Source organism: Acanthopagrus latus, chromosome 6, assembly GCF_904848185.1.
Source record: "Acanthopagrus latus isolate v.2019 chromosome 6, fAcaLat1.1, whole genome shotgun sequence".
Classification (NCBI taxonomy): domain Eukaryota; kingdom Metazoa; phylum Chordata; class Actinopteri; order Spariformes; family Sparidae; genus Acanthopagrus; species Acanthopagrus latus.
This window is the reverse complement of record NC_051044.1, coordinates 11,509,119-11,524,797: the sequence shown is the minus strand read 5'-3', so window position 1 is coordinate 11,524,797 and position 15,679 is coordinate 11,509,119. Positions and strand designations below refer to the sequence as shown.

General features: G+C 39.4%; 1 protein-coding gene across 8 annotated transcripts in view; it reads left to right on the top strand.

The window, feature by feature from the left end:
* Nucleotides 1-15,679, top strand: part of LOC119021868 (neurexophilin-4) — a 114,658-nt gene that overhangs the window by 17,612 nt on the left and 81,367 nt on the right. For 3 of the 8 annotated variants that reach the window (XM_037102424.1, XM_037102425.1, XM_037102420.1), the window contains exon 3: nt 10,066-10,177. The exons of 2 other annotated variants lie outside the window; for them this stretch is intronic. The gene's annotated coding sequence lies outside the window, so the exon portion shown is untranslated. Of the gene's footprint in view, nt 1-10,065; nt 10,178-10,553; nt 10,654-11,712; nt 11,897-15,679 lie in introns of those variants that run through there. 3 more of the 8 variants (XR_005075780.1, XR_005075781.1, XR_005075779.1) reach the window with 3 other exon arrangements.

Sequence of the window (15,679 nt, the reverse complement as noted above, 5' to 3'; positions counted from 1 at the left end):
GTGAGAAACGGGTCTGTCATGAAGAGAAGGCACAACGATGGCGATAATAAAGCAAAATGATCTCAGCAGCCGGGGTAGTTGCAACAACAGCTAACAGTGTGACTACAATGACACCATCTGGTTACTTATAGTGTGCGGCTAACACACTGGTGACACTGCCAGTCATTCCTTTGTGTTAATTACACGTTACAGTTGATACCATTTTCCCTGTTTATTGACAGTTGTGAAAGCCAAAATGTTAACGTGAACTTAGGCAACCATGGTGGTAAATCTATTAATTTGGGCTCATAATATCAGATTCAAGATACTCACAAGGACACCCCTTCAATTTGATGATATAACACAAAAGTTAAAGTAGAAATAGTTAGACCTCTGTGAAATAATATTTGTTTTCTAAATCATCATTGTGTTGTTGTTGTTGAGCTACGACCAAGACATTGGGATGGCTGATCAGAACCTTTTTTATTGTGATCAATCTTGAAAGTCTTAACAATCTACTTTGTAGGCTAATCTTAGAGTCTGGAGTATTTAACTGACTCACTGAGAACCGTGCTGAAGGACTGTAACAACTGAATGATATACTAGCTATCTATCTACTACTACTACTAACTAGTAGCTGGCTAGGCTAATTTGACAGATTTCGTCATGTGCCTCTCTATTGGGTTTGGTACTGTAAACAATTCAATGGTTATTACAATGTAACTGGCAACATGGTGGACATGGAACTGGAAAGTATGTTTACCGCAATATTGAATTTTTTTTATTATGGTGAAAATTTAGAAATTCATGGCTATGTCCAGTCTGACTTTAGTGAACAGGGTATTTCAGTAACAGAAAAAAAGATTTTAGATAGAGGGTTGTACGAAAAATCCACTTGTCTAAAACAACTTTCTCTCTCTCTGAGCACAATAATACAACATCTAATATATAAAAAGAAAAATCTGAATTAAAAAAAAACAAATTCTGTATCTAATTTGCATAAAAGGAAAAATGTTTGTGCAAAGTGTTGTGCATCAAAAAAAGCAGTCACCAGAAAGTCTCCACCGTAAGTGTAATATATTTCTGTAGTCATTCTCTAGATCAAAATGAAGAATGCTATTATTTTAGTATAAGGTGCAACTGTTTCAAATGTCATGTGCACTGTATGTGAAGGAGCACATCTGTGTGTGCGTGTGAGTATTGGTGACTTAGTGTTTTGCTTTTCATGACACCCCAGATGTGAAGTGCTGACATCTTCACTAATAACACTGAGGCACGCTGATGTCTGAGTAGCCAGACAAACATGCTCATATGCGCAGGCATGCTGATACTGGCTTATAAAAGACAGACAGACTGAGTGTTGGCACTCCCGCCCCTGTCCTCTTCCAGCTGGGATCTTATCAGTGTGTGTGGTGGGTGGTAATCAGAAGATATAATACATCAGGCAGCTGCTGTCCAACCACAATGGAGGGAGCATCACTGGTACAGCCACACTGCAATCAAACTCTGAGCCGCCAATGTGCCCTTGAAATGGAGAACGAGACTGAGGTGGAAAAATTAGAAGTCCAGTTACCCAATAATGATGAGTTTGGCCAACCCTGTCCACACTGAGTCTGGTCTCCCTTTTTTCTTATTTTTCATGGTCAGATTGGATCCACATGGGGTCATCGCTGACTGTAAGGCTTGTATGACTTCCCTACCAAACATCTGAAATGGCTGAACTCTGGTGTTATCTAACTGATAGTTACTATTCACTTTATATTGAGATAGAAATCATTTTATCATCTGGTATACACTTTTGTTATTCTTTACAACATAAAAGATATACTGCAAATTGAACACAAGAAAGATTAACTTATGGAGTTAAAGACGTCCTCTGTACATTAACACATAGAGCTATACAAGTCCATATTTTCGTACTTCCATTACATTTTCACCCTTGTTGTTTATTCATCCAGAAAATTACACATCTTAAGATTTCCATCATATCAAACCCAGTCTTCTTGAAACAGTTGCAGTTTGTGACAGCAATTTTCTTAAACAGAAGTTGCTTTTCTGTTACATTTACTGACTGTGCCCAGTGTTTGTTAGGGTGTCATACATTCTTTCTGACACAGAAATTTCTCCTTTGCAGGACAAATAAGGGAATTCTGATTCTGATTAAAATCCTCGATTCAATCGAATTCAGTTGATTAGATTTCAAACCTTGTTTTCAGCACTGACAGCTATGCTATTGTTATACTCCATTTGGATTAAACACAGCGCAAAAAAATACCTACAAAATAAAACACAGCTAAATGTTATATTTTACAGTTTACTTAACATTATTATTTGATTAAATAATACTAAATAACAAGTCGTCAGAAAATAAGTATATAAATGGTTATGATTATTAATTTGTGAGTTATCAGAAAAAGCCAACCATTTTCCAATATTACTGGATTATTTGTTTGGGGTATTGGACAGTTGTTAAAAAACAAGCATGTTGAAAATTTCCCCTCAGGCTGTGTGAAATTGCACTGACTGCTTTTTAACTATCACTTTATATGGATATGGATTATCAGTAAAATAATTAAGAGATTAATCAATGATTAGATTCCATCCTTGTCATGTCAACACAGCCACAGTTACCCTTAAAAAAGCCTGGGTTTTCTATACGTTCTTTTAAAAAGCTGTACATCAGAGGAATTCTATTCTTTCCTTACCAAATCCTTCAGGTACTTGAATCTAACATCACCTCTAATAAGAGAACAGGATCAGCATGGTGACATTGTGCAGTGTGGGATTGTTTAATCTAAATTCTCTTATTCCATCTGCTACAGTGCCTCTCTCCAGGGGTCCACGACTACTCTGGTGCAGCCTGTCACTGCTCTGCTGCCTGCCTGCTTAAATGAACAGCCCTGCCTGTATCTCAGGGTCACCTTCTGCAGCTACAAGCCGCCACTAACACTAACTCATTTCACCTCTCTGTCTCCCCCCTTTCTGTTTTCCTCTGTTTTTATACTACCTGTGTTTTCCATCATGTCTTCACTGTCATGCACTTTATCCCTCATACTTCCTTTCACTTTTACTTTCTTTTCTGCCCATGCAACCAATCTAAGACTTGAAGTCTGGTGGAAAAAATAACATTATACATTCACTGTCAGAGAGGCTAGAAAAGCAAAACAAACCTGTCTGTGTAGCCTCTTGTTTTGGAAACTTGAACAGTAAAATATCTCGAGCATTACTAATCTGACAAAACTTTTGTAGCTGGCATGGACTGAAAAAGTCAATAAGTTCAAACTCCAAGATGCAAAGCTACAACGTTATTTTTACATCATTTCTCATATTTTAGTTTTCTTTAAAATGTATTTATAGTGTGTAGGATTTAATTTCCAGTTATTTATATAAGTGGTACATTCCCACTAACACCCGACAATTAAGAGGCACATTTTCACCAAAATGAACCCCAGGATCCAATTAAACTCCTAATATTCCCAGTAATTACACAGAGCGTAGGATTTCAATTTCTTCCCCAGTGCTGTTTGATTGATCAATGGATCAATACAGCAATTAATCACCTCATTAATTACATCAGGTGCTGATTGTGATCAGGTCGAAGGTCGAACTGCAGCGAGCAACGATACAACGCACTTTCTGGACGTTTTGTGATGAAGCTAACATTTTTTGGATCACTGTTTCCTTAGATTATTATGGATCTTTGGGATTTTTCAATCTAATAGTAAATGTGTAATACACAGTCACCACATTGTTAAATGTTTCAGGATGCTATGCCTGTATTGCTCACAGAAAATATCCTAGGATTCCCATTTAATAGTTTCATTAGACATCACCTTTAAGAACATTTAAAAACTTCCAAAATCACAGTATTCCCATTTAAAGGTGTAATATGTAGTTTTGGCAGAAGAAATTTTAATCAGAAGAGAAAGATCTTCATTGACTGATTTCTTATGTCTAAACAAACTCATGAGTTTCATGACAGAATAAACAAACCTTTAAGGACAACACAATTCCATACTGTTTTACTTATATTTGGTGGCCTCTTTTTAGCTTCAAGCAATGTTCTGGTGACCTTATTTTCCACTGAGAACAGCTTGTTTATTCATATAAATGGAGAAAATAAGTCTCTCTGACTTGTATTATTACCTTAATAGTATAGTAAATATTACAATTCTGAGTTTAAATTTCCTCCTCAAAACTACATCAAGCCCCTTAATGGCTTTAAAAGACATAACCTTTTTTTCAAAATTAAAATTCAAGGGCTGAGAAACACTTTGCCAACAGGGTATGATATACACAGAGCAAAAATAATAAATAATGAGAGAATAAAAAGCATAGACATATGGACATATACTGTATGTTAACTATAATCATAGTAAAAGCAAAATAAATTGCCTTGTATTCCCTGCACATTCAAAGTATTTTCAGTGTCTTGCTCCTTTATAGATTTTCATTGCTGCATACCCAATTATAAACACACACACACACACACACACACACACACACACACACACACACACACACATTGATGTGGTCAAGCCATTGTTGAATGATATATGCAGCAAAAAAAATCATAATTCTTCCTGAAACAAGAAAACCGTAACATTTCTGAGCTTTTTATCTGCTTGTTATGCTGGTGTGGCTGGAAAAAAAACACTTTTACTGGTACCATATCTCTGGCAGTGTGCACACTGTGGAGTGTTCATCAGATATAAAGCGCTGATAGCGAAGGCAAAACTGACAAAATTCCTCTGGGATAACATCCTCTCCCCTTGCTGATAGCACGCTGCTCACCTTTCTTTCTTTCACACCTAGCCGCACACCGATGACTTGATAACACCAAGGCTCTATCATAACATTACTCTCTCCCTCCTCCTTCCCTATTCCCCCTTTTGTGAAACTTCATTGTTTATCACGCATAGACTGGAATGGCATTTGTTCCCTCTGGGGCAGCACTCATGGCTCGTGTGAGTTATATGGTTGTTGGATACTAATTGCATTAGCCCAGCGGGTTATTGAAGTTTTGCTTCACAACTTGTGGTCAGCGTAGAAAAAGATGACCTCCGTCACCAACCTAATCAGTAGGTTGAGCATCAGTGAGTGCACACAGACAGGGCGGTGAGTTGTGCGACGCAGCGTGGTTCCCATTAGTGTCAACCACACAGGGAAATATGGAGGTTATTTAGCTTTAACACAGGAACGCAGAGCCGGAATCTTAACATTGAACTGTCATGGTTAAGAGGCCCCCTGCTCTGTCGACTCTGAATGCTTCCAGGGTGGTAGCTTTGATGGTGACTCCACTCTGAAGTTATATCAAAAGTAGTTTTTTTATTCATTGTGTATTGTTGTATATAAATTTGCAAAGGAGCCGGCCTTCAAAATGCTGTGGCTTATCTATGGCTTTACAGTACCTGGGCAGCTTACAGCAGAATCATTTTTAAAAAATTTTTTTTATTTATTTGATTCTAGAGCTATGGATTTCACCAAAACTAAATAAAATGCAGGATGGGATTAGAGTCTCATAGGGGCATTTGTGATTACTTTTATTAATAACATTGGTGGGCAGCTAATTAAATTGTATGACTGCACATGGAGGGGGCTGATTAAGTGTGGGGATTCAGAGGCCATAGAGATGACAGCAGGTCATTATTTAAGCCTCGGGCACTCTTAAAACGTGTGAATTTAAAACTCTCACACATACAGTATCACGTGTCCACAAATATTTTACATACAGGAGGTACACAATAATGTGCATGCATGGAGACTCTCATTATTTCCTTCTTATCCACAGCTTCTTGAATTTGAAGTAAACTCGGGTCAAGCTTCAGAAAAGTATCTCACTTCAAATGTTCAAGTGGGAGTTAGCGATGCCTAATGAGTTCAAAAACAGACTCCAGTGGAGGCCAGATTTCCAGGCAGTTACAGCTACGCAGAGTCTTTACAACCTTTTTTTATTTACAGAGAGCATTTGTTTTCATCCTTGCTTTTCAAAGTGACTTACTGTCACACTGTTGTTATTGGAGGCAGGAGACCGTTTACAGTAAAGAGGAGAATATATTTAGTACCTGATATATGAGAAGATGAATTGAAAGCAATAAATAGAGGAGCAGAGACAAAGGAAAGTCATCTTGGGGTTAACAGTGTGGAATAGGATTAGAAATGAAAGAAAAAGGGGATCAGTCAACGTGCTTTAACACATACATAAAGAGTCGTGGGAAAAGTATTGCAAATCACTTTACTGAAGACAATGTGCCAAAGGAAAAGGAGTTATGTTATTTGGAAAATGATCTCAGGTATGATTGTGAGACAGGAGATTAGAGGAGAAGGGATGTAATCTTTACTTTCACTGGACTCACCACACAAGAGCCTGAAGAATCTGAGTCAGGGTGCTGAAGCAATCTCAATTTGTCGCGAGGGTGTCGCTCGTTGGACACAGAGAGTTAATGAGGCGAGGCCCCGAGTTCTAAGTCATCCTGCCACCGCTGCCGATCCCAGACCTGATTACTGTAATGAAAGAAGATTATTAATCAAACGCCGCTATATATCCACACGCACACACACACACACACATGCAAAGATTGAATCTCAAGCACACACAAACAAGACAAACACTTACAACAAAACAGAGAAAACAAGTGACACGCAAGTGATCGAGATAGTACATACAGAGCACACACTGGAACATCACTGGATTGGTCCAATTGTTCTTCTAGACCGATAGACTGGAAGCAGTAAATGCACTGCGCCAAGAAGGATTTTTAATAGAGTGCTGGAAAATGCCTGAGTGCTTCCTGACCTCCCACTGCAGTCAGTCTTCGTTTTCCCATGATGTCAAAGTGCCTGAACTTAGTGTTCACTAAACCATAGTGCACTAAATAAAGCATTTTTGGGTTCATACAAGGTTAAAAGTTTAATTTATTTGTCAGTTAACAGCATGAGGTTTGCAAAATGAAACTTAGTAATTTCTAGTTACATCACAGAAAATGAAACAAGAGACAAAAATGAACTTTGTTACATGGTGAGTGTGGAGGATGATTAGAGGAGTCTTACAGTCTGAGGAGTGAAGCTGCTCCGCAGTCTGGCGGTATGGCAGCAGATACTTCTATATCTTTTGCCAGATGGCAGCAGGGTGAACAGACTGTGGCTGGGGTGGGTGCTGTCTTTTAGTATCCTTTGGGCTCTGTGCAGACATCTTACTTCACCAATATCACTGATCCTCGGTAGATTGATGCCAATGATATTCTGGATGGTTTTAATCACCAGCTGCAGAGCCTTCCATGAGATGTTTTGAGTCAGGATGCTTTCTATTGCTCTTCTGTAAAAGTTTACAAGAAATTCTCAAGTTTCCTTAGGAAGTAGGACCTAAAAACACACAAAAGATATTTCAAGGAAAATATTTTTCCTTGAAAAATGAAGGTTGAACTATGGCACAAAGAGAATGGGTTTTACAGTTTGTGCTGCTTCAGTTGGAGGAAGGTTAACGCTGAGTCCAGGAAAGTTTCCTTGCTCCAAATAAAACAAATATTTTTGGTTGTATCTCTTGTGATGCATGAAGCCTTTTTAACTTGCACAGTTAGGCCTGCCGTGACACAGGAGAGGGATTGGCCTGTGTACAGAGCAGACCGTTCGTCCGTCTGTCGCTTTGCTCCTCCCATAGAGAGCAGAGTTATTTTTCACTGAATTATCTCCCCTTAATGACCAAGGGATTCTAATTAAAGGCATGATTAGGGATCGCTCTTAAGCACCTTATTGGAAATTAAGTACAATCCATTCTGCCTGACAGCGAGTTTCGAGAGATGCACTTTTGCTGATCACTGTGAGAACAGCAGGGGGGAAGATGCTAAGTCTCGCCTTTTCTGTTTACAACAGCATAACAGGCCAGGCTTGTGGCTGGTTTTTATCCACAGAAGTATTGTTCAGATAAGATAAATAAGTACCCCTCTTTCCTTTCCCAAAGAAATATAGAATGGATCATAATACATTTCTCACCCTCCGTTTCCTTTAATTTTCCCTATCCTCAGTAATAAGGTTAATGCTTCTTGTGTCGTCTATGTTATTTCAAAAGTATGGTCCTCCAGGGTTGCACAAGTGAGAAAGTGGTGCAGTGGGAGCAGCCCCTTTTTCAAAGATGCAAGAGTAAGGTGTTCATCTTAGCTGAGACTGTGTTGAGAAGAAGTAATTGGAACATTTTCATCATGGAAAAATATAATATTCACTTTTCTCCTTACCAGCCTCCCTCAGATCTGATCAGTCGAAGTTAATCTATGATTGATAGGTACAGAGAGGTGATTCGTCCAATCACCTCTCAAGTACTTTTTGATAGCACCTGCTCCTTTCCAATCAGGTATCAATCCCAGACAGATTTGTGAAATAAACCCTTTTGTGAAACTAACCATCTTTCTTTGTTCCATTACTCCCTCTGAGTGTATGAAACCACTCCCTGACATATTTCAAACTGATCCAGTGTCAACAGATGGCGAGAATTACCATTATCTTGCTCTTGTAGACGCGTTTTTGATTCACGATAGCGGAAAGGGCGTTGTCATGATCTAATTAGTTAGTGGGAAAATGTTGTCATTGTGACGACCCCAGTTCACACACATGCTGTCAAGTAATATTCAAAGTTATATGGTGAACAAAAGAATAACTTTGGAAGTTGTCTCATATATGTGCATACATGTTTTATGTTTTAAATGAGTTCTGAATATAATCATTTCTTGGATGGCCAGGCTTAGTCTTAAAAGACAACCTTGGAATTTTTTTATGAATGTGTCCTCCGGCTATTGTACAAAGAAATAAAATTGCAGCCATATGGCCATATTGAGTCTGCTCCATCTACTGTACGACTGTATGCACGCACGCACACACGCACACGCGTGCGCACACACACACACACACACACACAGCTATAGACACACACTTTAATGAACCTCAAGCTACAGTATCAGCTAAACACACAACAAAAACAATTCTGTTGCAGTCTATTGATTTGCTCCATGCAGCAATAACAGCTGTAGACTATTGATCTCACCTAATTCAGCTATACATTATTTGAAATGCTTTACTTGAGGCCTGAAAATGCTTAAGACTCATCTTTTCCAAATAGGTGATCTTTCTATGTGCATGTTGAACTGAGATCCTCACAGTACTGTAAATGGTTTTATTCTACAATGACTATGAATGATTTCAATGCATTAGTATATTTTCTTAAAAAGATAGAAATTGACATTGTAATTAGACCTTTGTTGTCTTTAGTCCACTGGTCAGAACAGTGGAAATGCAAACAAGTTTCCCTGAATCTATCCTGAATATCACAAGAGGGCCCTCTGTCATCAGCGAAGAAGCGATAAGAAGAAATGTATGTCTTGACTGACCCTTAACCCTAACTCTTCTGCCAAACACGGGAGTCCATTCTCTGAATTTTAAAGATGCATGCTCTGCAATTACTGCATCCTTCACTATTCTGACAAAGTTTCTTGAAAAGGTCACTTCTATCCTGTTGGAAATGAAAATCCTTTAGGAGAAGATTCTCTACCCTTTTGTAACCTTTACACAAGAAATCCCATTGGGTTGACTCATTGTGCAGTGGACGGGCTCATAAATCTATATCCTATGGAATGGATGTCTTTAATCAATGGCTTTGGGTGCTTGTCTTGTCTAATCACCCAGTCACACCCATTGATCATGACAGCTGGGTCAGAACTAGGTAAGCAATTACCAATTACAATACATGCTGCAACTGAGCTGCGTGTGCATATGTGTAATTATGTGCATATTTGAAAGGCTGTATTGCCCGCACTACTGGCTGTATGCGTTAATTGAGCTGCAGTGGAAGTAAATGGATTATGGGGCTTCGGCTCTACCAGCTGAAGTGTGGAGAGTGTACGAGTTTGCAAGTCTGTGACAGAAAGGGTCAAATGTTCCCTGAGGGCCTCAGGCACTCCTGACCCTCTTACAACACCAATTTAACCACCGGTTAGTCCAAGTGTGGCATAGGGTGGGCTGTCGATGGTGGACTGTCGCCATGTCTGAGGCTTGTGGATGTGTTCAGGTGACATCTTAACTAAGTCTGCTCCTATCAATTAGAGTGAAGAGGCGAGAGAATGCAGCACCAAGGGGAGGCCAGAGGTGAGAGAGGGAACGAAGAGAAATACAGTGGAGAAACAAAGGGGCAGAACACATCACTGTTGAGAAAGAGGTGGGTGTTCAGCGAGGATCTGAGTTAACTACACTGGACTTGACGTGTTACTTCAGAGTTGGGAGATGGTAAAAAAAAAAATTACATTACAAGGCAGCACAATACTCATTAAACTGTGATCTACATTTACTTCTCAGAGTTATTTAAGTCATACAGAAAATCACACGTGTAGATGTTGCTTTTCTTTCGCTCTTACTAATTACACTGTGCCTAATTACATATTTACGGATTATATGGTATGTGTAGTGCAGCCTCAACAAACACAATGAGTACAGACTCAATATCCAGTGAGACAGAAACTATGAATATGAATCGAGACTAATATGAATCAGTACTTCGTTAATGCATTGCCTGTTCTTGCCTCCGATGTTTTCAGAAACATACGTACTGATTGTAGTGAACTTGAGCTTGAATACAAGAAAATTTGTGAACAGATGGCCGACATATTCTTTCCAGAGTGGACAAACCAAAAGCAAGTAATACATCACCAACCAATGATTACGTTAATCAGTGGAATTTACACCCAAATATTAAAAAGTGACTGTCAGAGCTAGGGCTGGGTGGTATGGCCTGAAAACTGAATCTCTGATTTTTTCACACCAAACACGATTTATGATTTTAATCGATTATTTTTTCCTTCTCAAGAGCAAACTTCAAATTACAAAGAAATTTTTAAAAACATTGCATTTATTTTGATGTTTTGATTTTAAACAAATTTGCCCTGCCATTGTACACAGTGCAGCTTCGAAATCACTTGAAAAAATAAAAGTGCATCCTTTTGAAAAGAATGTGTCCCTTTTTGATAAAATGCTTTTGTAAACATAAATTTAACATGTCAGATTGCTTGCTATTTTAAAAACAGATCAGTTTTCATATTGGTCCAGGAATACGAGCCGGTCTGCTTCCTCTGCAGAGGACCCGTTGTGGCTTCGTAACACAAACATGGGGACGAACATTTTCAGCATGTTGATGAACCTCCGGCTCCACTCTATATACAGGCACAATATCTTTAGCGATATGCACTGTGACTGTATCAGTAAAAAGCTGTCCACCAGGAACCTTTCTTGTCACACGGGACACAATGATTAAATGATTCTGCTAATGTTGGCTGCTTTTTACCGGGTGTCTGTGGGCTGCCGCGGTCTTGTACATCTTGTAGTGAACAACTAGTGTCCCGATTGGATACATGCATCTGTTTTGAGATGCTGAAAAAATGTGTCAGTCAGCTGCCTTTAGTTCCAACAGCCTTTAAACAAACTTTGCAGCGGACCATTGTTTGTTCGAGGTCTGACACAACAAAACCAAACTACTAATAAGACAGTGCTGTTTTAGTCAATTGGGGGTGGGGGCACTATGAACTACAGGAGCCTGTGGGGAGCGGCGGAGCAAGTTAAAGAGAAAATCGATTGAATTTTTTTAAAATCGTCCGAAACCACAAACTCAAATTAATCAATTTTGCGGATTTATCACCCAGCCCTAGTCAGAGCTTATCAATAATTTTGTATTTAATAATTTATCCCCGGGTCCATTTTCAGCTACAGGGGCATCGACAAATGACTTGAAAGTGAACCCGCTTCATGGAGCCTTTAACCAAATCCATGGAGGATTCATGCACCAAAACAGAAACATTTCATAATATTCTGTAATTGATATGAATATTGCTGATGAAAACCTTCATTAAATGGTCATTAAAGGGCTGTATGATGTATGTATACTGAATGACCCTCAAGGGCTCCTTTCTTTACATGGTAGCTTTCAGCACTTGAACAATGCTATTTCTTGTGCAAAATCCTGTCAGCCTTCCCAGCCTACTGCATACTGTTCTTCATCTTGCAAAGTTTCACTGACATCATCATCGAGACTTAGAGTTAACATTTACCAACACATTTGTACATAATGTAACTGTTTACAGAAGGCAGCAGTGTCACATTTACCAAACTAATGACGTTTTTTAAGAACAAAGATGACAGACAGAAGAGAAAGTTTAGATTTTGGAGATAAGCACTTACCAACATTTCTAACGGATTCCTCCTCCTTCCAGCTCATCACCTCTTTGTTCTTCTCCCTTTTCCAATGTGTTTAGAATCACTTTCACTATAGCACTGCTTGCAAAGCCACTATTAGTGTGACTGCTGCTTGGCAAACAAATGTGCTTACATGCAAAATAGGGAAAAAAAAAGATTAATAAATGAAATAAAATATGAATGAACAGACCAACATGGCTTATAATATAAAAGTTGACATCTTAATACATACTGGCCATTCAATGGGTGCTCCATCACAATCAGCCTCAGATATAGATGTAGTGGGCTTCTTGTGTATCAGACAGTGCCTCATCAATCTTAGCGGCGCTGTTCCCACAACAAAAAGGAGAGGAAAGCAAATTGCTGTATTTAATTAATGCACCGCCTCCTTTGTTACACTGCTGCTCAGCATCTTTTAGTCCATGGTAGGAGAGAAGGAATGAGAGAAACTCATTCTCACTGCGCTTTACACACACACAGAGAGCAAAGAGGGAGAGTGAGAGGTAAAAAGATGGAGATGGAAAGAGAGGATGAAGAGAGAGAAAGAGCGAGAGGGTCTAAAAAATGAATGGCCGAGCAGAACGGGCTGCATCCATCGGCAAACTTTATAATGAATGTCTAAGTTTGGCAAGCATGATGGATGAGTGGGGAATGGTGTTTGTCACAAACGCAATCTTCTTTGAATCGCTCTGCTGTTTCCTGGTTCAGGGCGAGGCCTCGTGCGCTGTGCTGAACCAGCTAGAGCGTTGCCCTAATCGTGTCATTAACATTTAATGATCTGACAATTAACTCAGTGACTATGGAGCACATATTTACAACACATTTCTCATATCAGTGTGTGTAAATGTTAATCTCGTTACACTTGTTTACAGTAACATATTGAGCAATTAAGACATAGCCGCGGCATATTCAATTACCTTTGAGTGATGGGTTGTAGCTGTCGAGCTGAAGTGACACAAAGCTGGTGGTGATGGTACTCACAGCAGGTCTGAGGAAGCTCGCTGTGTTTTAGTTTAACCAGGTCGGTTCGGTCAAAAACCCTTGATGGTTTAAAAGAAAAACATTTTTCTAACCTCAGCAGCAGAAAATATTTTATAGTTAATGTATGTATGTTATGTACCGCGGCCTATTTATTGGCATGGTGGGCGCAGACGTTTTGTTGTCATGATCTAACTTACTGTTACTTTTTCTGCATCTACTATTGAGATCCTTTTGTGTGTGTGTCTTTGTGTGTGTGTGTGCACACACACGCAAGAAAATTGAAACTGACACAAAAATTTAAATTGGTTCAGAAGTGTAGCTAGAATAGATAAGAATTAGAATAGGTAGCTGTTCCACCTTTAACATCCGTTCACCTTAACGGAGCCTGGGTCCAATCTGTTGCTACCTCTTGGGGCACGTGAACTTGGTTCGGGTCTTGAGGTGTTTTTAGCATCTTTTAACCAACAAAGGGGCTAAAATGTTCGCACACTGCAAAGCTGCATTCACAACCATAACATCACTACAAACTTCATACTGACCGTCACACACGTGCACTCCCTTTTTCTTTTTTTTTTGTTGACATCACACACACACACACACACACAGCCTATGCTCTGTGTTATTCACTACTGTAACACATTTTAGTTTAATAAACATCTACAATATAATGTTTTCCAAATTCCCTGATGCTTTGGCCTTGTAATACACTGGTGGAAACCCAGCAATACTTTTTTTTTTTTTTTTCAGTTTATCATAAAATTCAGCATTTCCGCAAAGTAACTCTGGGACCTCCAATATGTTCCATGCAGAGAGGTATATACATCTTTTGGCCAGGCCAATAAACACGTAAGTCAGTCCCAGTCGTACTGAGTTATGAAGCTATAGCCCTGGTCATTTGAATGTTGGAGTTTCCCCAGTTGGCTCTGAATTGGCACAAACAATCCTCAATTACATCCTAAGGAGACTTTTACAGCAGCTTGGATACTACTATCAGAAGAATAATGAGTTCTGCGTCTGCTTCGTTATACATTTGTAATTAGTAACATTTTATTTCCAGGGGGTCACATTATAGACACTACCAATGACTGTCCATGTAATGATTTGGCCAAGAAAGTAAAATCAGATCAGAGTTTTCGTAATGTAAAACATGTAAAGACTTTTGTAACAGCTCACTATCTGCTGTGTTATGTCAGAATACATATCATAGGCAAATTATTACTCCAAGTGGTTTTGGCTTTTAATGTACGTAAGGTTTTCACCCACGATACTACGATACATATTTTTGCAATGGATTTGACTGAGGTAGTTGTGTGCATGTAAACCTTTGAAGAAACAAATCCACTCTCTATTCAGTCACACTAGATTAGGGCTGCACGACAACGTAAAAAAAAATGATATTTTGATTATTTTTGTGGATGTTACAACTGTGCTATGATTCATCATGTCAGACCCTCTTTGGTCTGTGAGGTTACTTCTGAAATTGCAGTTGGTCATTTCACCTTTTATCCAAACTGCCCACCGCCACTTAATAATACAGTCTCCCACAGTCCGCTTGGTCTGAAGGACGAACAGCAGGGTCCATTTCTCAGAGATGTGGGTGGCCGGCTGCTTGGCCACCCATCAATATCATGCAAGTATGTTGCTGTGACCTGCCATGCGTGTCCTCTCAGCTTAGATCAATAACACGAACAGATTGTACACCCCCTCAAAACCCCCATCCCCACCTTCGCTCTCTGAGGGATTAGTGTGTGCCTTTTCAACATCATTATCATATATCCCCTTTTTGAAAGGGCAGTGTCAGCGAGACTGTTGGAACACTACAGAAATTCAATTGATAGAATAAGCTCTATGGGATGTAACAGGATGGAAAGTAGTTGAGTGGAACTCATAATGAAGCAGTGGCATAATGGATCCAAGAGTGAGTTTTATTTTTTTTTATTTTCAGATGAAGACATTTTTGTGTTAATTTTGAAAATTACTGGATGATATTGTAATACATTTGTGAGATGAAAAAGGCTCTTGCTCTCTATATGTGGAGCAGGCAGCAACTCTACGTTTTAAAAATACAAAAGACAACAGCAAAAACAGGAAATCATCACTCAAACACACACACACACACACACGCACACACACACACACACACACACACACACACACACACACACACACACACACACACACACACACACACTCTCTGGGTCAAAAACAACCAAAGGAGATGGGCCACACGCAGCAAGTCTCAGTGGAAAAGAGGACACGTGGGATGAAGGGGGAAGAGAAAAGAGAGGAAGGAGAGGTGTTCACCTTGAGAGTGCTCATCCATTACAGGAAGGCTGAGGCCCGCTCTGACACACTGTCACAGTGATGCCACCTCTACACCAGCCTGAAAGGTCACCTAGCACTTCACTGCTCTGCTTCAAACACAAAAACACACACACTGCATTTGTGCATTCACAAAAACGCAGATGGACACACTCCCATCTGTCGCCCTATCGCT